General features: G+C 38.3%; 1 protein-coding gene and 1 pseudogene across 1 annotated transcript in view; one reads left to right on the top strand and one right to left on the bottom strand.

Annotated features, from left to right (window-relative positions):
• CDC42SE2 (CDC42 small effector 2) overlaps window positions 1-23,520 on the top strand; it is a 98,737-nt gene that overhangs the window by 18,088 nt on the left and 57,129 nt on the right. Inside the window, exon 2 of the mRNA XM_012762105.3 lies at window positions 16,507-16,666. The gene's annotated coding sequence lies outside the window, so the exon portion shown is untranslated. The remainder of the gene's footprint in view (window positions 1-16,506; window positions 16,667-23,520) is intronic.
• On the bottom strand, window positions 10,450-11,560 carry LOC105869933 (Y-box-binding protein 1 pseudogene; annotated as a pseudogene).

The following is a 23,520-nucleotide window of genomic DNA, read 5'->3' on the forward strand; positions in this document are numbered from 1 at the left end:
AGGTCTGACTGTAACTTATTTTTCAATTCTATTAAACATGTCAATACCTGTAGTCAGTGACTTTTCATTTCCAAATTCTAATTCTAAGATAGATTGGTTGATAAAGCAGGGGGTCTTAACATAAGTTTGTAGCATAAGGCATATCACTTTTCAGTATTTCTTGCTTTGCCTGTGTGAGACTTTTCCTTAGTTTTTCCCAGTTGTCCCTTTGGTACACTAGAGGTGTAATGTACATAGTAAGACTTCAGATGAATGAGAGGCAAGACTTCTTTATGACAAAGAAGAACTGTTGTGCTACCAAAGGTGGAGAAAGAGACAGTAAGACCAACCAAGATGCTTGGCAATTTTAGAAAAAAATACAGAAGGAAGTTGGCGATTTGAAAAGTGATTTCCTTAAAACTGTCCATTACCCCCTGGAAAGTATCAATCAAACCTTTTCCTGGGGTTGAGGACCCTTGAGCTAAGGGGGAACAGTTTGTCTTCTGCCTTAATTGGTATTGTATTTTTATCCTGTGAAGTAAATTATCTCATTTACTTTTTTATTTTACTTTGAAAGCTTTGTCTTGACAAATTGTATAACTGACCTTTATGATGAAGCCAATGTGGTTTTTACAGTGCCCTACAGACCAGTGAACATAGTAATCAGAGCCTCATGGAAGTGATTGCTAAAATACAAAAAGTAGAAAAAAAGAAAGCTGGATCTTTATCTTTAATTCTATACTAAGGTAAATCCTTAATTTTCTAGAGTTGAGTATTAAAAAAGAGAACCTTAAAAACACTAAAAGAAAACATTGGTCAGTATAAAAACTCTTGGGTGTGGGGAAGGCCTTCGCAAGAAGCCTTATAGAGAAATGCTATAAATGTGCCTGATTTATAAGATAGAAAATAATAAAATTGTTCTATGGTCTGTAGTTTTAGGTTATGTTCTGCAGTTTCATAGTTGTAGGTTCTTAATGTTGTTTGCTTATTAGCCATGTTAAATTGTCATGTTTAAACTGCCCATAAAATGCTTATATAACAAAAGTGCCTATTATGCACAAATTCATGTACATGATGTTTTTTATAAAAGACTTTTTTAGAATGAGTTGTTCTCTACCCTGTCAGATTAAAATAATCTGTAGATACTTTAAACAAAGTACAGATTCCTGGGTACTACTCCTAGGAATTGATTAATTTGTCTAATATGGGGCTTTGGCATTAATATTTCTTAAAAGCTCACCAGTATATTTTATTGTAGCCAGAGTTGAAAACTACATTTTTGAAGGATTTCTTTTAGCTACTCTTTTTCCTTCTTCTCTTGAAGTAATATTCTGGTCTTAATGTTTATTTCTCTCCCAAATTCATGTATTGGAGTCCTAACCCCTAAAGGTGATGGCAATAGGAGATGGGGTCATGAGGATGGAGTCCTCATAAATGGGATGAGTGCCCTTAGAAAAGAGACCCAGGGAGTTACCTCACCCCTTCTACTACTACACGAGGACACAGTGAGAAGATACCATCTATGAGGAAGTGGGTCCTTACTAGACTCAGAATCTGCTGATACCTTGGTCATGGACTTCCCAGCCTCCAGAACTGTGAACAACAAATTTCTGTAGTTTATAGGCTACCCACTTTATGGTATTTATCTGTAGCAGCCTGAACTGACCAAGACAGGAACTTATTTTTCTTTTGTTTTTTATTTTTCTGTAAAGTATTACCCCTTCCCATTCCCAGTGAACAGTTTGTAAAGATTCATTTTACTTTTAGGCCCCAGGGTACCAGGCCTGACTGAAATACAGACTGATGCCTCTGCAAGAGAAGGGCACAACTTAATGCCTGTCTTAACTCCTTATGTGAAGGCAACTGGAAGGGATGAATTAAACATGTACTGGCTTTCTCATGTTAAGTTGGGATTTACCAGAAATAATGTCACACTGAATCACTCTGTGGTGATTAAAAATGCACAGCTGGTAGAAAAAATTTTGTGTTAATGATATTGTTTAATGCAGGAAGGCCACTGCATATAAGGATGCAGAGACCTGATTAAGTACACAGAATATTGAGAAAGACCAGGAAACATTATTCTTGAACAGAAAGGCTAAATTATGTAGGGACTGGGTTCACAGAGCATATCAAATCTGTATCAAACTAAATGTAATAGTCTTATTTGACACAATATAGAAAATTAATATAAGACAAAGGACAAATTACCCATCTGTTTTGCGAGTAATTTGACTTACTTTGCCTTGAAGGGAAGATACATTGTCCATTTTAGTTATGTAGGTTTTTTTCTTTTGTGGGATTAAATGAAAACATTCAGTTGAATAAATACTTGTTGAGCACTAGGTATTAGCCAGACACTCAGGCACTAGGGGTTTAGCTGTGAACAGAGGAAACAAAAATCCCTGCATTCATGGAGCCTACATTCTAGTTGATGTAAACAAGCAATAAATAAGCAAAATATATAGAATGCCAGATAACAGAGTGCTCTGAGGAAAACAAAGCATGAGCGGGAGATGGGGACTACAAGGGTAGGGAACAGGGGATTGCAGTTATAAATAGGAAGGGCTCAATGAAAAGTTGATAAAGTGTAGCCATTACAACATCATTTGTGATAAAGATAAGTATTGACAGCAACCTAAATATCCATCTGTAGGGGATTGGTTAAATATATTATGATGCATCTATAATGTAAAATATATCGGGGAATCATGGTAGAATGTTCTCCAAGACATATGGAAAGTGATAAAAAACAAGACTCAAAATGAAACGGTAGAATATGCTACCATTTATGTGTATAACATACATGATGTATGTAGTATTTTCATAAATGCATGGAATCTTAGTGGAAAGATACAGAAGAAACTGGTAATAATGTTGGTCTCTGGAGTGGGGAACAGGGTGATTTATGGATAGGAGAATGAGAGTGAAATACTTTTCTTTGTATCTCACTTTACTACCGTGTTTCCCCGAAAATAAGACAGGGTCTTATATTTATTTTTCCTCAAGAAGACACTGTAGGGTTTATTTTCAGGGGATGTGCTATTTTTTTTAAGTACGATTCAGCAGTCTACATTTATTCAAATATAGTTAAGTCATCATCTTCTGGAACATCATCATAGTAAAGTGGCAGCCAGAGCTTTTCTTCTTCCCCATGGGGACACACAATACCTAAAGTGGAGCGAGCGTCCAGCTCCTCCCTTCACTGAGGAGACTTTCCCCTCAAAGCCTCAGCTTGCAGCACACACAGGATGGCTGGGACCTGATAGGGGTAGCCTACATTGTTGATGGGGCTGCCAGCACCTTTCTGGTCACCTCTGGGATAGTAGCTGTCACGATGGGGCAGATGAGAAAGGCTGCTCGTGGTAGTCACTGCTCCGAGACACATTGCATGGGTTGTGCAGATATGCTGCATAGCCACGCCCATCAGGAAGTCTTATTTTCGGGGTAGGGCTTAGAAATCCTGCTAGGGGCTTATTTTACTGGTAGGTCTTATTTTTGGGGAAACACGGTATGTATATGTACTACTGTATAGTCCAAATAAAGTAAATAAATGGAATATAAAGTAAGAACATGACTGCTTGCCCTATAACTGATGCTAAAACAGACATTAATAAAATCTAGTGGCTTAGATAACAGTCTAGCCTAGATAGAGAATAAGTGGGTTATTTAATAGAAACGTGTTGACTTCTGATGAGCTGGAGACCATGTTGACAGTGACCATGCTGAAGCAAGGCCAAAATCCTTTTTTGACTGGGTAATGGATTATAGTTCATGATTGTAAGGTTTAGATTTGTGTGACTGTTTTATGCTTCTCATCAAATGGAGGCTGTATTCATTTCCTAGGACTGCCACAACAAAGTATCACAAACTAGGTGGGTTAAAACAACAAAAATTTATTGTCCCATAGTTGTAAAGGTTAAAAAAATCCAAAATCAGGGTGTCAACAGGGCAGTGCTTCCCCTGAAACCTGAGAGGGAAACGCTCCTTGCTTCCTCTTAGCTTCTGGTAGCTTGCTGGCAGTTTTGGCTTGCAGCTGCTTGACTCTAGTCCCTGCCTTCATATTCATGTCACCTTCTCCCTGTGTGTCTCTTATAGTTGCTTTCTTATAAGGACACCAGTCATATTGGATTAGTGGCTCACTCTATCCAGTATGACCTCATCTTAACTAATTAATAATTACATCTGCAACAGCCCTATTTCCAAATAAGGTCACATTCATAGGTTCTGGGGAGTTAGGGTGTCAACATATCTTTTTGGGTAAGGAGGGCACAAATTTCAATCCATAATAGAGGCTTTCCAGTTTAAGTTGCTTCCCTCTTATAGCCTTCCATGTATGGAAAAATGTGTTTTGGAAAGTTGTATGGAAATATGGAAATATAAATAATATTTTACAGGTTTAAATTTTTTTAAAAAAGATCCTAACAAAAGATCTTCCTATGGGGAGAAAAGACCACCCACCTGCTTTAGTAAAATCAAACTTAAGAGTGTATCATGTTTATAAAAACTAGCATTTTAATGAAAATGTTTTGTCTAAGTGTCATAAAATGAAGGCATAGAGATTGTAAATTGTAGTGAGGTAAAAATGATAGTTACTAATTTAGTATCCATTTTTATGTGCTTTTAAAAAGTCATAGAATAAGGATGACTTGAGATTAAATACTTTATATTCTGTTTTTTTTTTTTTTTCATTTTTGTTCTCACTTGTGCAAAAATGACTTCTTTCCAAATTGGTTTAACCTCAAGATATAATCAAATATGACAGCAGAGAGAACAAAGCCTTTATTTGGCTCCATTCTTCCCCACAGTTTTTCTTCTTATACCCATAGCCATTACATAAAACATTAAGAAACCTTACACATTTTTCCTTGTCTTTTCCTCTTCCTCATATATAAATGAGAAGACAAATATTTGTCAGCCTACAAAGTTTTTTTGAAAGTTATTACATCCTTAAAAAAAGCGCTTTTGATGTCATTTTATCCTTTGAGAAATAATAGATTGACAAATTGACATCTAGGTTTCGTTTCTTTTCTTTTTTTTTAGTGCAGGGTTAAATAACTAGGAGACTCTCCTTACTTATAATTTTACTGAAAATGTTTCATATTTTTCTTAAAAATTTCATGAATACAGGAAAATGTCATCACTATTTTATGAGTAATTCTGAGTTCTTTGCAAAACAAGCAGTTAAATCTCACATCTTAGGAAGTTATGCTTCTTATGAAGGTGCTTAGGGTAATGTGCTTTAATTAAGCTACTGTCTAGTTATATTTAAAATATTTCATGAATTTAGGTGTAATAGATGCTTAGAATTTTTTTTTTTGAGACAGAGTCTCACTGTCTTGTCTGGGCTAGGGTGCCATGGTGTCAGCCTAACTCATAGCAACCTCCAACTCCTGGGCTCAAGCGATCCTCCTGCCTCAGTCTCCTGAGTAGCTGGGACTACAGGCAGGCACCACCATGCCGGACTAATTTTTTTTTCTTCTATTTTTAGTTGCTTGGCTAATTTCTATTTTTAGTAGAGATCGGGTCTCATTCTTGCTCAGGTTGGAACTCCTGAGCTCAAGCATTCCTCCTGCCTCGGCCTTCCAGAGTGCTAGGATTAGAGGCGTTAGCCACTGTACCCGGCCAAAATCTTAGAATTGATTTGGACTGTAGATACTATCTAATGTGACATTCACCCAAATATAGGAATCCTTTTAGTGTTCCTGATACTTGAAAATCTCTAGTGATTGTGAATTCACTACATTATCTTTTGGGGGTTGGTTAGACTTTTAGGTGGTTCTTCCTTTTTTTCAAACCAAAAAGTACCTTTCTTAAACTTCTACATAATAGCTTTGGTTCCACCTTCTTTGGCAACTGAGAAGAAGTCTGCTTTGTCTTTCTTGTACTATGCAGAGGCCTACAAATATTTGAAGGGTGTCATATCTTCCTGTATTTTTTGCTAGTCTAAATCTCTCTTGTTTCCTTAACTTTTGCTTATGTGAAATCTCAGACTCTTCTATCTTCTTTCTCTTCTCTGGATACATTCTAATTTATAATGTCTCTTAAAATATGACACCCAGAACTGGATGCCATATTCTTGAATTTCTAAATCTGAAATTCTGGTGCTAAGTACCCACCAAGATTTGGAGTTGTAGCCAGGATTGATAACCTCTGTGATGTAAGTGCTCTGGAGGGAAGATACTTGGAAGAGTGCTTGAACAGATTTGGGGATTTGGGGAAAACTTCCTGAAGGTGATAGCCATATTAAGTTTTGAAGAATAAGCCAGGCAGAGGGGAACAGTAAGTGTGATGTCCTGTAGGCAAGAGAAAGAGAGCCTGGTGTTTTTGAGGAACAGATAGAAATTGAGAATGATTGAATGGCACAATTATGGGGCATCAAGTGGAAGAGGCAGTAAATGAAAAGTGGGGATCAAATTGTAAAGGGCCTTAGCAGTCACGTGAGGGCAATGAACTTTTCCTGAGGATGTTAGGAGTAACATGGTCTGAGATTCATTTTAGAAGTATCATTCTAGCCAAAATGGGAACAAATTGGAGGGCCAAGATTGGTGACTGGAAGATTAGTTAGCAGCTATTATGGTTTGGTTTTGTTAAAGAGATGAAGGTGGTACCTAGAACTTGACTAGTGGCTTGTAGGGTTGGCAAGAAACAGATTGGAACAATAGTTGAGAGAATGTGGTTGTTTGCCTATAGGTTAAGGCAGAAGTTAAGGATAACATCTTGTTTCTGCCTTGGAAAATGGGGTAGATGAGAAGGAATTTATTGAAAAAAAACTGAATGAATTGGGATGGGTAAGTGGTAGGGAGGAAGTAGAGTTTGGTTAAGAAGTGTACCTCAGTTAAGCTTGAGGTGGCAATATGTAATATGGTGGAGCTGAACTACATGCAGTTGGATAGGGAGAGGTTAGACTAAAAGACACCTAGGCTGGAGAGCTTTGGGCTGGAAATGGAGATTTGGCTATTATTAGCATATATGGTAATTGGGCTGAGGGCAGTGGTTGAAATAACCTTGGGGACCATTTGTAGAGTGAAAGTTAGGTGCATAAAACAAAACCCTTAAGAACTGTTAGGTTAATATTTGAGCTAAGAGCCTCTGGTGTTTTTGACTGGATTGTTTGCAAACTGGCAAAAAAGGAAATCAGGGCTGTTCTAAAATATGTATTTAGTGGATACCCCCTAAATTGTTTGATTTGAAGAGTGAAAATTGTCCTTAAACGATCTCCCCTACCCAACTTATCACAGGATTTGAAATTTATGTTATTAATTTTTCTACTTTTGTTTAAGGTGTTGTCTCTCTAAGTGTTCCCTGTTAAAATGTAGTTATCCCTAGAGATTTAAAATTTTAATTTGGTGGTGGTAGTGTTTTTAGGTTACTCGCTTTTTTTTTTTTTTTTTGAGACAGAGTGTCACTCTGTCACCTGGGCTAGAGTACCCTGGCATCAGCCTAGCTCATAGCAACCTCAAAGTCCTGGGCTTAAGCGATCCTTCTGCCTCAGCCTCCCGAGAGTAGCTGGGACTACAGGTATGCACGACCATGCCCACCTAATTTTTTGTATATAATTTAACTTGTCCAGCTAATTTCTATTTTTTTTTTTTTTTTTTTTTTTTTAGTAGATATAGGGTCTCGCTCTTGCTCAGGCTGGTCTCAAACTTCTGGGCTCAAACGATCTGCTTGCCTCGGCCTCCCAGAGTGCTAGGATTACAGGGGTGAGCCATTGTGCCTGGCCAGGTTACTCGCTTTGATTCTAGAATTCAGATTGAAAGGACAGATAGGCATTTGAGAAGGATTGGGTTTGGAAAACACAACATTGCTGAGGAGTGTTGTACCACAGAGGAACCTGGACTTTGGAGTACTGAGGTCACTGAGCACCTGGGTAAGGAGAGTGAGAACAAGAGATAGGTTGGAAAAAGGGGCTGGTGAGTTGGAGGGCAAAGTGGTTGTGTCACTGAAAAAGGAGTAAGAATGAAGAACTAAATGGAAAATGTTGAAAGTATTTTAGGTAGAAATTAGGGTGACTATATAATTTAATCATCTGAACTGGGATATATTGAAATTTTTTATCAACTACACTGGAATATATTGAGATAGGGAATGGCAGTTAATAATTATGTTGTGAAAACTGGCATAGTTGTGGCTGTCATAGGCAAATAAGGATAAGTGGTCACTCCAGTTATAACGTACTTATTTCATTAATTACATAATAAAATAGTTTCAGTTCTTAGCACCCTGTGCCAAGCTTTGTACTAAGTAAACACTTTATATGTCTTATTACATTCTTAAAATAATCCTCTGAAATAATTGTCTTCATTTTGTAGTCAGTGAAGCCAAATCTTAGGGAGGTAAAATAACTTTCCAGCAATTCTCCATGGCAGTCAGAATTGGGAACCATATTTATTTGACCATAAACAAAATCCAAGTAAACTGTCAAACACTACATTGTACAGCATTTGCTGTGGGCGTGTATATGTATGTAAAAATGTCCTCTGAGACTGAGAAGGGCAGGGGGAAGGGAAGGGATAAGGAGAGATTTGTTAGAGCATTGGTACACAACCTTTTTGGCACCAGGGACCGTTTTCATGGAAGACAATTTTTCCACGGAATAGGGGTGTGTTGGGGTGGTGGTTTCGGGATGATTCAAGCGCATTATATTTATTGTGCAGCCAAACCTTTCTGCTAATGATAATCTGTATTTGCAGTGCTAGTGCCTCAGCTCCACCTCAGGTCATTGGGCATTAGATTCTCACAAGGAGGACGCAACCTAGATCCCTCACATGTGCAGTTTACAGCAGGGTTTGCACTCCTGTGAGAATCTAAAGCTGCAGCTGATCTGATGGGAGGCGGAGCTCAGGCAGTGATGTGAGTGATGGGGAATGGCTGTAAATACAGATGAAGCTTCCATCGCTCACCACCACTCACCTGCTTTGTGGCCCAGTTCATAACAGGCCACGGACTAGTACTTGTCTGCAGCAGCAGAGTTGGGGATGCAGAGGAGATGCAAAATTGCACTAGGAGATACAAAATTATAGCTAGATAAGAGGAATGAGTTCTAGTATTTTATAGCAGTGTAGGACGACTATACTTAACAATAACATGTGGTTTCAGATAGCTAGGAGGAAGATACTAAATGTTCCCAATGCAAAGAAATGATAAATGATCAAGATGAATAACTTGCCTAAAGTCAACATGTTTAGTGAGTGGCAGAAGGAGAATTCAAACCTGGAAACAGTCTGACTCTAGAGCCTGTTTTCTTAACTGCTACCCTGTACTGTCTCCTCTAGCCCATATTCTTTGTGTGGACATGTTTTTGTTTCTCTTGTGAGTGGTTTTGTCAGGGAGCATGCAAAGTGTATATACACCTTTATAATAAAATTGCCAGACTGTTTTCAAAGTAGTTGTACCATTTTGCATTAGCATTAGTTCTTATTACCCCATCACTGACAAACACATCCTTTCCCACCAGATCCTGAAACTCCAGCAATTAGAAATAAGTTCTTTGCTTTTCTTCAAAATTTTTGCCTCATTCACAGCTACCCTCATCTGTATCCATTTCTGTAACCCTACTACATTTTACACTTTTAGAGTCTAGGAATGTTAACAGCCTCAGCAAACAATAGCAGGAGGCAACTCAAAATGTCTTGAGTTGTAGTGTCATTACTGGCTACATTAAAAAAATTTTTTTTAAACATTTAAGACCTTTATTAACAAGTGCTTGCAGTTTGTTGACTTTTTAAAAAAAATCAAGTTGTAAACTTTCATTACAAATTCAAAATGAAGTTCTTTACATGAAGAACTTAAAAATGAAGTTTTTTTTCTCTAAGCCAAAAAAAAAAAAGTTCTTAAAAATCTAAACTTGACCAGATATAAAACAATTTAAAAACCTTAAAGGTGTATTGGGGAAAACCAAGCTTTTTAAAAAAACAGATTTGTTATTACCAAAAAAGATGTCTTTAGGCCGGGCACGGTGGCTCACACTTGTAATCCTAGCACTCTGAGAGGCCAACGCGGGTGGATCGCTCAAGGTCAGGAGTTCGAAACCAGCCTGAGCAAGAGCGAGACCCTGTTTCTACTACAAATAGAAACAAATTAATTGGCCAACTAAAAATATATAGGAAAAGAATTAGTTGGGCATGGTGGTGGGTGCCTGTAGTCCCAGCTACTCAGGAGGCTGAGGCAGGAGGATTGCTTGAGCCCAGGAGTTTGAGGTTGCTGTGAGCTAGGCTGATGCCACAGCACTCTAGCTCGGGCAACAGAGTGAGACTCTGTCTCAAAAAAAAAATTGTCTTTAGATAAAAATAATAAAAACCTTATGCTTGGAGATAGTTCTAGTTATCTGGTCAGTAGGCAAAAAGCTAAGCACTTAAGGTCTTCAGCTCCAATCATATTTATTCATTTCTTATTGCTGGAATTTCATATTCATTTCTTCTTGTTGCATAACTAAACCAGATGATGATAGAGATGGTAAGCTGGCATTTACTCAGCCCTGCCATGCTCAGCCTTGGGAGTGTATGAATTCTCAGCTGATGGATTGGCTACTTTTCTCTTTTTACCATTTTGTGTTTTAGGATTTTTTTTGGCATCTGTGCAGTAATTGAAGTTGTGGTGGTAATGATGTTGAGATGGTTGCTGACTTTGGGCCTTTTCTCCTCGATTCTCTTCATCTTCTTCATCGCTGTCCTCTCTGGACTGTCTTTGGCAAGGAGGGTCCCTGTGGAATTGTGGTCTGTAACCCTGCTGCATATTCTGTTTTACTGGTCTGCCTTGTTCTCCTGCACCCTGGTTGTCAGCATCCTCCATCACTTCTTCCTGCACAAGAGGGTTTTGTAATGCTGTGGTTGGTGCCCATATGATCTCTGCATGTAGTAAGGTGGGAACCTTTACCTGCGGTATAGCCAGCATTGTTGGGTCTGGCCTTCGGGAACACTCTCTGATCCTTTGTTCTCTTCCCCACTGACACTATCTTGGTAATTCTGCGGAGGACCCCTGTGACGTGGATAACATCTGTAATGGTTACAGTCTGCTGCATCTTCACTGACTTGAACTGGAACTCCACCAAGGCCTAACATTTGCCACATCTGCACCTTTTCTCATTTAGCAACATCAAGCTCCACTGTCTCTCTATCTCCTACACTGTGAAGGTACTTCCTGGGCCGCTGCTTTATGGCAGTCTGGTGTACAAGTACATCTTCCTTGGTGTCATTCCTGTTGATGAAACCATATCTGTTTTTGACATTGAACCATTTTACTATTCCCAAAACCTTTGTGATGACTTTATTGTCCCCACTGGCAAGCACCCCTGTGTGAGGCTACCTGGGCCACCCCTCCCTGTCCAGCTGCCTGTGGTGCTGGGGGTGGCGTTGGGAGCGCTGAGGGTGGGGATGGCCCATGGGCAGCTGCTGAGTCTCGGTGGTACAGCCATGGGTGCAATGATGGGAGGCAGCTGCTGCCCCTCCCGAGGTGTGATGGTGGTTCCTAGGCGGGTGGTGGGGCTGCTCAGGGACCTCTGGGGTCTGCTTTCTGATCCTGGTACCGACTGAACTCTGGCTACATTATTGGCTGGATAACTTCGCCTCAACTGTTTCATCAAATGATTATATGCATTTCTTTAGAATGTATTGAAAGAGGAATTAAATGGCAATGATTTATTGTGCTCATAGGCATTATATTGATTAGTTATGTGAGTTTTAGGCAAATTTCTTTACCTTTCTGAGTCTGTAAAATGAGGAAATTGGACTAGATTTCTTACAGATCTATTATACATTTGTCTCTGACAGATCCATATTTCTTTGAAAAGAAAAAAGAAATTGGTGTTTGACATTAAATGAATAAGGAAATGGGACATGTAGTTAAGTACATATTTTTCATTCAACATCAGAGTAATTTAAGAGGGTCAAGGCCTGATAATTTAAGCCACTGTTCCTTGGGGAAAAGTGGAAACTAAAGGACTCTAGCTTCTTGTAGTTTTTTTTTTTTTTTTTTTTTTGAGACAGAGTCTTGCTTTGTTGCCCAGGCTACAGTGAGTGCCGTGGCGTCAGCCTAGCTCACAGCAAACTCAAACTCCGGGGCTCAGGTGATCCCCCTGCCTCAGCCTCCCAAGTAGCTGGGACTATAGGCATGCGCCACCATGCCCAGCTCATTTTTTCTATAAATATTAATTGGCCAATTAATTTCTTTCTGTTTATAGTAGAGACGGGGTCTCGCTCTTGCTTAGGCTGGTTTTGAACTCCTGACCTTGAGCAATCTGCCTGCCTTGGCCTCCCAGAGTGCTAGGATTACAGGCGGGCTAGGATTACAGGCCTGGTCTTAGCTTCTTGTAGTTTGATCAGTTTAAATTTAAGACTTTTGGATCGTAGTAGTGGATTGGGCACTTAAACATAGACTTTAGGCTGGGTGCGGTGGCTCATGCTCGTAATCTTAGTACTCTGGGAGGCTGAGATGAGAGGATTGCTCAAGATCAGCAGTTCGAAACCAGCCTGAGCAAGAGCCAGACCCTGTCTCTACTAAAAAATAGAAAGAAAGTAATCGGTCAACTAAAAATATATAGAAAAAATTAGCTGGGCATAGTCCCAGCTACTCGGGAGGCTGAGGCAGCAGGGTTGCTTGAGCCCAGAAGTTTGAGGTTGCTGTGAGCTAGGCTGATGCCACGGCACTCTAGCCCAGGCAACACAGTGAGATATGAGACTGTCTCAACAACAACAACAAAAAATAGACTTTATTTTTAATTGATAATAGGGTCTGAGGATTGGAAGGAATCATAAAGTTGGTCTGAATCAACTGTCGATTCAGTGGAACTTTTGATTCACTATCCTAATATCCCAATGTCTGATGAAAGGTATCCCAAGGCAGGACATTCTACTTTTAGTCAGCAGTGACTCAGAAAGATGTACCAAATGTGAAACATATAGCCTCCATTCATTCATTCTAGTTCTGTCATTTGGAATGATGCAGAATGATAGCATAATTTTTCTGTGATGTCCTAAAAGTGTTTGAAGGTAGCATGGTTAACTTATTTATTTAAAGCAGCAGTGTTTTTTTTCATAGCAATATGATGGAACTGGGCCTGGTTAATGTGAAGAATAAAATCTCTGCATAAAGATGGGTTATTTATTCATTAAATTAATAAAATTTAATGGTTAAATTCAGCTAAGGAAGTAAGGCATTTTGCTCTGTGTCTTCCATAAAAATAACAGGCAGATGGGGATAGAGGTGGCATTTAATGTGATACAAAAAGCACCAAGGCATACCAGAATTTAGCAGTTGGATTGGATCTGGTTTCATGACTTTATGAATTCTAAGCAGAATTTGAAGTACCTTTTAGTATCCAGATGACGCTTATTGAATGATTATATTAAAATGCCTTTTTGGTCACAATGCAATGACTTAATGTTTTTAATCTAATTTCTACTGAATGTAAGGAAGGACTGAGGTACTGAATGTAAGGGTGGACTACAATTGAATGAATAATGTTGAAATCCACTAAGTTTCATTTTTGTCCATGCTAAATTATACTAGATTAGAGTGTTGTTTTTGCAGTATCTTTTCTTTGTGAACAGTAATTATGTTTCTGATCCTCAGCATTGGAATACTTTTGGAAGAGTTATTTTCTGAAGAGGAAGATTGTGGCTATAGTTTTCAAACTTAAAGCTGACTTTGATAAATTTTGACATGTGCACATACCTGTGTAATCATCACCACATTCAAGATATCGAAATATCTGTAACCCCCAAAAGTTTCTTTTCAGCCCTTTGTAGGTCCTCCTTTTGTCCGTCCACTCACATTCCCAGGCAATTATCTGATCTGCTTCTGTCACTAGAGATTAATTTCCATTTTCTAGAATTTTATATAAATGGATTCTACAGTATATATTCTTTGTGTGGCTTCTAGGTTATCAGACTGAAAAAGCATAGTATGTATGGGATTCAATACTATCCACTGGAGATCTTGGAATGTATTGCCCTTGGATAAGGGGAGACTACTGTATTGAAGAGATTGTCCTTGCTCAATTTTGTGTTCTTGGCAATTGTTTTGAAAGTCAGTTGACCGTAAATTTGTTTATTTCTAGATTCTCTATCCTGTTCTCTTGGTCACTGTGTCTGTTCTTATGCCAGTATCATACTGTTTTGATTACTGTAGCTTTGTAATAGATTTTGAAGTCAGAAAGTTTGATGCCTCCAACTTTGTTTTGCTCCAGATTGCTTTGTCTGTTTGAGGTCTTTTGTGGTTCCATATGAATTTTAGGATTTTTTCTATTTCTATGAAAAATGACATTGGAATTTTGATAGAGATTGCATTGACTCTGTAGATCACTCTGGGTAATATGGACATTTTAACAATATTAATTCTTCCAATCCATGAACATGGGATACCGTTACATATGTTTTTGTTGTCTATACTTTCTTTCATCAGTATTTTATAGTTTTCAGCATACAGATCTTTCACCTCCTTGGTTAAATTTACTCCTAAATATATTTTTTGTGGATGCTATTGTGAATGGGACTGATTTCTTAATTTTTTTTTCGGATGGCTGTTAGTGTAAAAAACTACTGATTTTTATGTTGATTTTGTACCCTGCAACTTTACTTTGTCAGTTCTAACAGTTTTTTGGTGGAATCAATAGGGTTTTCTAGGTATAAGATAATGTCATCAACAGAGACAGTTTCACTTCTTGGATGCCTTTTATTTCTGTGGCTTTCATTTTGTTAACATTTTCTTACAAATAACAGAAATTAGTAATTTTAATGACGTCTAATTTATTGCTTTTGTATTTTATGGATTGTGCTTTTGTGTTGTATCTAAGAAAACTTTGTATAAGCCAGACATGTTACCATGTCAATTCTCTGTGTGATTTTAGAATCAACATGTCAATTTCTACAAAAAAGTCTGCTGAAATTTTAACTAGAATTACGTTGCGTTGACTCTATTGCTCAAACAAAATCGAGAGTACAGAAATAGACCTACATTCTGGGGAGAATTGACATGGTAACACCATTGACTGTACTGATCTATGAACATAGCATATCTCTATTTGTGTTTGCACATTATTTGATAATTTATTCATAATTCATATTTTTGATATAAATGACTCTTTTACAGTGTCAGTTTCTGATTCTTTTTTGAACATTGTTTTATAGAAATAGAGTTGGTTTTTGAGTATTGATCATGTATCCTCTAACATTCTTAAATTCACTTATTCTATTAACAGTAGTCTTGGTTTTCCCAATTTCATTATAAGATTTGGCATGGCCTCTTAGTTCCTTGTCAGCTTAGAGTTGAAGAAATGTGTAAGCTTACAGATTAAATTGTAATACCAATACCTTCCAAGGAGTGATGTGCAGCATCCCCAGTGTTTGTCTTCATTTTTCTTTTAATGAAATATTAATATTCTTCACAATATGGAACCTTGACATTTCAAGCTATTATTTAAATAGTTGAATTTATAGGCAATTTCAGCAAAGTATTTGATTCTGAGGAAGGAATTATTTGTTTTCATGGCTGGAATTCTAAGAATCTGTTGAAATTGTGTATTTGGGAGAATCAATTGCCTTGGTGATGATTTTGGGGGACAAGAAGAGTATATGATAAAGACTTTCATGTTTGTGGCTTGAGCAGAACTATGTGGATCATGGTATGATTTACTGAGAAGAGGAAGAATGAGGAAGCTGTGGATTTAGGATTATCAGTTCAGCTTGGACAGGTTAGAATTTAGGTCTGTTTGCCTACTGTGTTAAATGCTTATAGGTTTATTTGGGTGTTTGTAAATGAAGAAATGTATTTTAGGTTAAAAAACAGGCCAGAGGTAACATAGCTAGTCATTTGCAGAATTGGAACTCAAGTCTTGGGTGCTCTGACTAAGCCCATGTTGTTATTCCCTTATGCTGTATTATATCCTCAAGGCAGAAAAACATGCATGGCTTTGGCAATAATAAAATGTTCCCTGGGAGCTATTAGAAATATGTAGCGGAGTTTGGAAGCTCAGATGCCTATGGGGTCCAGGCAGGTAATTGTGAGCCAGGTTGTAACATAAAAGTGGCGTTGTCTTTGGAGAACGGCAAAGACCATGACCCACCTAAAGGGTTAACTGCTGATCAGCTCCAACAGATTATTACCATGTGGAAACGTGGGTCCACTATTGCCAGATTTTCTGATTTCTCAAGAGAGCTCAGAAGTCTTGATTTTTCATGTGAAGTATATTGATTTTAAATGTAGGTAGCTATCCTTTAACACACTGTCTAGACCAACCTTGGGTGGGTCCAACAAAGATATCTGTCTGCTGAATTCTGCTTACTGGCAATGTTTGGTAGGGTTGTACCTGGTATACTGTGGAAGCAACAATAAATTTATATGATGGGAAAAGGGTGGTAACCACATATAATCACATTACAAGTGTTGAAATGTAGGTTGCTTAGTTTAAACATGGTGCTTAGTCTAATGTTGAATTCAGTTTTCATATGGATCAGTCAATTATAGGTGGGGGAGGGGGAATTGCTCCCTGCAGCTTTTTGCCTTCTAATTGCATGCTTTCATTTGCAGACAGGGCCAGTTTGGAGTGTGTGGATTTGTGAGTGAAACCTTGACCCCACATGAGAAGAAACCTTCAAGGAACAACTATTGGCAGAGTCATCTGTGTGCATAATATGGAATGTTCTCAACCCAGACATAGCTGAATGGGTGGCTCCATTGATGAGGAGTGGTAAGTCTGGTTGTCCTCACTGGTAATTAAATAACCTAAATCCTTTCCATAAAAATAGGGCTACTTCTGCATTCTTAGCATTTACTGATGAATAGTAAGTTAATTTTTATATCACAGAGAAAGACAGCAGTTCAAGAGAATTCTTTATCCCTAACAGTGTATTTAATGTATGATTTCAGAATTTGGCTTTCTTTTTCCAGTTGGGCACATCTCTTCCTTTGCTTATGTATTTTTCTTTTTTATTTATTCTGCATTCCAAGACCAGAAATACTCTCTCTCTCTCTTTTTTTTTTTTTTTACTTTTTTGCGATTCTTTATTAATCAGAACAGGCTCTGCCACAAAAACAAATACTCTTGAAATATTCAGCCAACACTGAAGTGATGTTCAAGATGGTTACTGGTATCCATTCTAATCTTAGTAGTAGTGGATCTCATTCCCTTTGGAAGTGATTGTTTTAGTAGTGGACATGAGAGACAGTTTTGGCTGATGGGAGATAAAAGAGAAATCTGCAAGAGGCTTCTGGGGAAGGTTTTCTTGCGTTTGAGAAAAGGAAGAAAAAAGATGGTCCCTCTTCTCTCCAGGGCTTGTTTTATTGGGATGTGACGTCTGGGACTGCTATAGCCGTTCTTCTAGTAGGTCGAAGGTGATGCCTTACATGCAAGAGGACAGCATAAACGGAATTGCGGAAAAGTGAACTGAAGCCCCATTTCCTATGCCTATGGCCACCCTGCCCGAATTTCTTTATTTAAGTAGTTTTGCCTTGAGATTTTCTGTTATTTGCCATAGAAATCATCCACATTGATTTGATTTCTTCATTTTCTGATTACCCAAAGCCCTGTCTTTTAGTGTCTCGGGCATTTCTACTTGATTATGTTTTATGCTGTTCAGCAGTGTTTGAAGTCAAAGGCTGTGTTTATATCCCTACTGTGTTGACACTAATGCTCTGTTCTTAGTGAATTCCTATGTACATATTTATTGAACTGAATTATTTGAACGGTGAAGTATTTGAAAATCCAGTCCACAGAATTGAATGGAGAGTTCCTTCTAATTCACATCCTTTTCTTTAACCACACTACTTCCCTCTATGATTATTAGGCTCTTTATTTAAGATGACCAGTGTGTAATATATGTGCAGGTGGTTAGTTCTATTCTAAAACATATTGCTTGGATTTTTCCTTTTGTTTTTGTGCAACTTTACCATCAGAACCAGTTTCTCCTACATGTTTGAGTATTGGCTTTCAGTCTAATAAATGGAATTTTGCTTTCTTCTCTATTATAAAATTTGAGAATAAACTTTGTGTTTTCTGTGCTAATTGTAAGAATGAGGGACGTGAACAGTAAGAAACGTAGTTCAGGAATGATTAATATTTGGCTTTGGAATGCACATTCACAGTAAGATTCCCTAAAGTGTGCATCCACCCACTGTGTTCCCAGGACACTGTGTTCCTAGGACCCTGCGTTTTGGGCAGGGCAAGAGAGGAGGTTTGGTGGTGAGTATAGTTAGAGAGGTCTTGAGGCATAGGATGGATTATCTAGTTGCTTATATTTTAATACTGTATGAAACAAACCACCTTTTTTTTTTTTTTTTTTGCCAAAGTCAAGATATTCTTGTACTCTTCTATCTTTTAAGTAGTTATAATCTTACAAAAGTATGGGATAAGGGCCTCTTTTTCTTCTTGAAGATTATGGTGTTGCTTTCAGTTTTGTTAGCAAGAAAAATCATAAACTTGTGTTTTTGATTTTATCAGATAATCTAGTAGTACATTTTGAATCTTTCAAAAAGTGATTTACGTTAAGGGAAAATTTTAATTTTTTTTTCTTGATGGGTTGTGATGAAAATCTGGGAGAATAACTTTTTTAAGAAGATAGGGGCCAGGCGTGTTGGCTCACACCTGTAATCCTAGCACTCTGGGAGGCCGAGGTGGGTGGATTGTTTGAGCTCAAGAGTTCGAGACCAGCCTGAGCAAGAGTGAGACCCCATCTCTACTAAAAAAAAAATAGAAAGAAATTAATTGGCCAACTAAAAATATATAGAAAAAAATTAGCTGGGCATGGTGGTGCATGCCTGTAGTCCCAGCTACTCGGAAGGCTGAGGCAGGATTGCTGGAGCCCAGGAGTTGGAGGTTGTTGTGAGATAGGCTGATGCCACGGCACTCTAGTCTGGAAACAGAGTGAGACTGTCTCAAAAAAAAAAAAAAAAAAAAAAAAGAAGATAAGGAAAGTTATGTAATGTGCTTTACCAACATCAGTTTAAATGCAGTAATATTGTTCAGTAATATAGGAAATTTAAATCACTAAGGTCCACTTTAATGTGCTTTGTTTCATATAAATTTTGATGAGTTTGTAGGAATGGATCATGTGTCTTATCTAAGCCAATCATGGCAGGCATGTGAACCAAGCCAGATCGATCAGAATGAATCTTAGGACATTTGCTAGGAAGGCTGGGATGAAGGCACTTTTTAAAATGAATTTCAACCTGAAAACATAGTCATTGAACTCCTGGCAGTTATCTTCTGACCATCAAAGGAAAGCTAGTTGAATAAGTCAACACTGAAGGAACAGAGTGGAGAAAAACCATGCCTTGGTCACTTCAGTTGAGCTGCTAGATCAAGCCTTCCGTGAAGGTGCTATACCTTTAGACTTTCAGTAATATGTTAATAGATACCTTGTTTAATCCAGTTTGCTTTGGATTTTCTCTTACGTGTATGTGAAAGTGTCCTAACTGATAGATTCTTATCATCACTCATTCCATACCTTTATAATGAGAACTCAAGGTACTTACTAAATCTTGAATTGTGAATTAGGCAAGTAAGCCTCTGATACAGTTATGCAGGGTAGCAGATAATGCAGTTTACTCACTAATTTTTTTCAGTACCAAATACAAGGGCTAAGGTGGTAAACAAATATATAGTCCATGCCGTTGGAAATGGAGTTTATTGTTAACTTGATGAGACTGACATTATGTGAACAATCTTACTGTGAATATATTCTTTTTGGATTTTTTTTTGAGACAGAGTCTCACTCTATTGCCCAGGCTAGAGTGCTGTGGTGTCAGCCTAGCTCACAGCAACCTCAAACTCCTGGGCTCCAGCAATCCTACTACCTCAGCCTCCTGAGTAGATGAGTCTACAGGCATGCGCCACCGTGGCCAGCTAATTTTTTTCTACATATTTTTAGTTGGCTACTTACTTAATTTCTTTCTATTTTTAGTAGAGACGGGGTCTCGCTCTTGCTCAGGCTGGCTTCGAACTCCTGACCTTTAGCAATCCTCCCACCTCAGCCTCCCAGAGTGCTAGGATTCCAGGCGTGAGGCACCCTGCCTGGTCCAGAAAAATTCTGAAAAAGAAGAAACCTGCCCAGGCACGGTGGCTCACGCCTGTAATCCTAGCACTCTAGGAGGCCGAGGTGGGCAGATTGCTCAAGGTCAGGAGTTCAAAACCAGCCTGAGCAAGAGCGAGACCCTGTCTCTACTATAGAAATTAATTGGCCAACTAATATATATAGAAAAAATTAGCTGGGCACAGTGGCACATGCCTGTAGTCCCAGCTACTCAGGAGGCTGAGGCAGCAGGATTGGATTGCTTGAGCCCAGGAGTTTGAGGTTGCTGTGAGCTAGGCTGAGGCCACTGCACTCAGTCTAGCCTGGGCAACAAAGTTGAAACTCTGTCTCAAAAAAAAAAAAATAAACCCGTAAAAAGGAACCTAATTCTCCCAGATGTTAAAGGTATATTCTAAAGTTACACTAGTTAAAACATCATGATTCTGGTGTATGATTAGATAGATTAGTAGTACAGAATAAAAGTAGTCCCAAATTCATATGGAAATTTAGAATATACTGAAGGCACTTTTAGTGTGAAAAGGAGAAAAGGATTCTTTTTTTTGGCAGTATATATAGCTACGTAGTCATCAAGAAAAATATCAGATCTTTAAGAGAAGGAAAACAGATTTTTTTCCCCTTTATATATTTGAAATTAGGGAAGGCTTTTAAGAAAACATTTTTGGAAAGATAGGAAATATAGGTATTCTGATGCATTGTTAGAGGAAGTATATAGGTTGGTATATTCTCTTAGTAGATTTGGGAAATATCTGCCAAAATTTAAAAATGCCTACTAAAGTTTAAGTATGTCCTTTGATTAATCATTTTCACTTCTTGGTATTTTTCCTGCAGGTAAATCCTTTAGGTTTGGGTTTACTTCATCATATTCCCACATGTGTGAAAATACAGGTTATTCTTTGCAGCATTTTTTTTTTTTATTTTTTTTAATTTTTTTTTTGAGACAGAGTCTTACTTTGTTGCCCAGGCTAGAGTGAGTGCCGTGGCGTCAGCCTGGCTCACAGCAACCTCAATCTCCTGGGCTCAGCGATCCTACTGCCTCAGCCTCCCGAGCAGCTGGGACTACAGGCATGCGCCACCATGCCCGGCTAATTTTTTGTATATATATTTTTAGTTGGTCAATTAATTTCTTTCTATTTTTGGTAGAGACGGGGTCTCGCTCAGGCTGGTTTCGAACTCCTGACCTTGAGCGATCCGCCCGCCTCGGCCTCCCAAAGTGCTAGGATTACAGGTGTGAGCCACCGCGCCCGGCCTGCAGCATTTTTTTATAAGAGTAAAATATTAGAAACAACTCACCTTTCCATCTATCAGAGACTAGTTATGTTGATATAAAAATGCAGCCTTTAAAAATTGAGGGATGTAGTTTTTAAAAAGTTATTGCTATTGCCTGATTTTCAAGATGTTGTATGAAGTGAAAAAGTAGGGTGCCAATGATGTATGATACTATGTAAAAATATTTTTAAAAAATGGATATACAGGCCGGGCGCTGTGGCTCACGCCTGTAATCCTAGCTCTTGGGAGGCCGAGGCGGGCGGATTGCTCAAGGTCAGGAGTTCAAAACCAGCCTGAGCAAGAGCGAGACCCCGTCTCTACTATAAATAGAAAGAAATTAATTGGCCAACTGATATATATATAAAAAATTAGCCAGGCATGGTGGCGCATGCCTGTAGTCCCAGCTACCTGGGAGGCTGAGGCAGAAGGATCACTCGAGCCCAGGAGTTTGAGGTTGCTGTGAGCTAGGACGCCACGGCACTCACTCTAGCCTGGGCAACAAAGCGAGACTCTGTCTCAAAAAACAAAACAAAACAAAACAAAACAAAACAAAACAAAATGGATATACATATACTGAATATCTGTGAAAGGCTACAAAGAAACTAATATTAGTGGGTGTGTTAGAGGAGAACTGGGTGGCTAGGGGTAAGGTGGGAAGGAGATTTAGTTTTCATAATTAATACCTTGAATCTTGATATCTTAATGTATTTCATAATTAATACCTTGAATCTCAAGATTTAAGATTTGTGCCATGGTGATATAAGACCTATCTGGGGAAAAAAAGTGATACTTGGTCAAAGCAAAAAAAAAATTCCACCAAATGTTCATCTTTATCAACTTATCAGAATCTCCAAGGTGAGATCATCCCAATCTCCATTGGAAAAATTTTCCATACTAGTGGTAAAAACCGCATAACATTGGTGTAGTTGAAGAATAAATTTTTAAAAACCCCACATAACAGCCGGGCGCGGTGGCTCACTCCTGTAATCCTAGCCCCTGGGAGGCCGAGGCAGGTGGATCGCTTAAGGTCAGGAGTTCACAACCAGCCTGAGCAAGAGTGAGACCCTGTCTCTTCTATAAATAGAAACAAATTAATTGGCAAACTAAAAATATATAGAAAAAATTAGCCAGGCATGGTGGCACATGCCTATAGTCCCAGTTACTCAGGAGGCTGAGGCAGAAGGATTGGTCGAGCCCAGGAGTGTGAGGTTGCCGTGAGCTAGGCTGACGCCACGGCACTCTAGCTTGGGCAACAGAGTGAGACTCTGTCTCAAAACAAAACAAAAAAACCCCCAAAACCCCACATAACATGAAATTTATCATGGTAATCATTTCTAAGTATATGGTTTAGTAGTGTTAAGCATATTTACATTTCTGTGAAACAGATCTCCAAAACTTTTTCATCTTGCAGAACTAAAACTCTATACCCATTAAACAATAACTTTCCTTTTCCCCCACCACTATCCCCTGGTACCCACCTACTTTATCTTTCTATGAACTTGACTACTTTAGGGACCTCATATAAGTGGAATCATATACAGTATTTGTGACTGGCTAATTTCACTTAACATAATGTCCACAAGGCTCATTCATGTTATAGCATATGACAGGATTGCATTCCTTTTTAGGGCTGAATTATGCTCCATTGTGTATGTACCATATTTAGTTTATCTCTTTAACCCTTGATGGACATTTGGGTTTCTTCTACCTGTTGGCTATTGTGAATAGTGCTGGTATTGTCATGGGTGTGCAGATATCTCTTTAAGACCCTGCTGTCAATTCTTTGAATATATTCCAGAAATGGGATTGCTGGATCATACGGTATTTCTATTTTTAATTTTTCGAGGACCTTTAATCATGTTTTCCATAGCAGCTGCACCATTTTACAGTCTCACCAATAGTGCACAGGGTTTCCAATTTCTTCACATCCTCACCAACACTTATTTTTTGTTTTTTTGGTAATAGCCATCCTAAGGGGTATGAGGTTATCCCAATCTGTATATTTTTTAAAATTATTTTTTATATATTTTATTTTTCTTATTTATTTACTTTTTTTCTTGGTTCTCAGGGCTTTGTAGGACTGGACCCGATCTATATATTTTTTTTTTTTTTTATGACCTCCACATCAGGTGAACCGATCTATATTTTTAATAAGCATTTTGACAATGTATTTCTCAGTGAGCTATGATTGCGCCATTGCACTCCAGCCTGGGTGCCAGACGAAGACCCCGTCTCTTAAAAATATCAT

This window comes from Microcebus murinus, chromosome 21 (genome assembly GCF_040939455.1).
Source record: "Microcebus murinus isolate Inina chromosome 21, M.murinus_Inina_mat1.0, whole genome shotgun sequence".
Classification (NCBI taxonomy): domain Eukaryota; kingdom Metazoa; phylum Chordata; class Mammalia; order Primates; family Cheirogaleidae; genus Microcebus; species Microcebus murinus.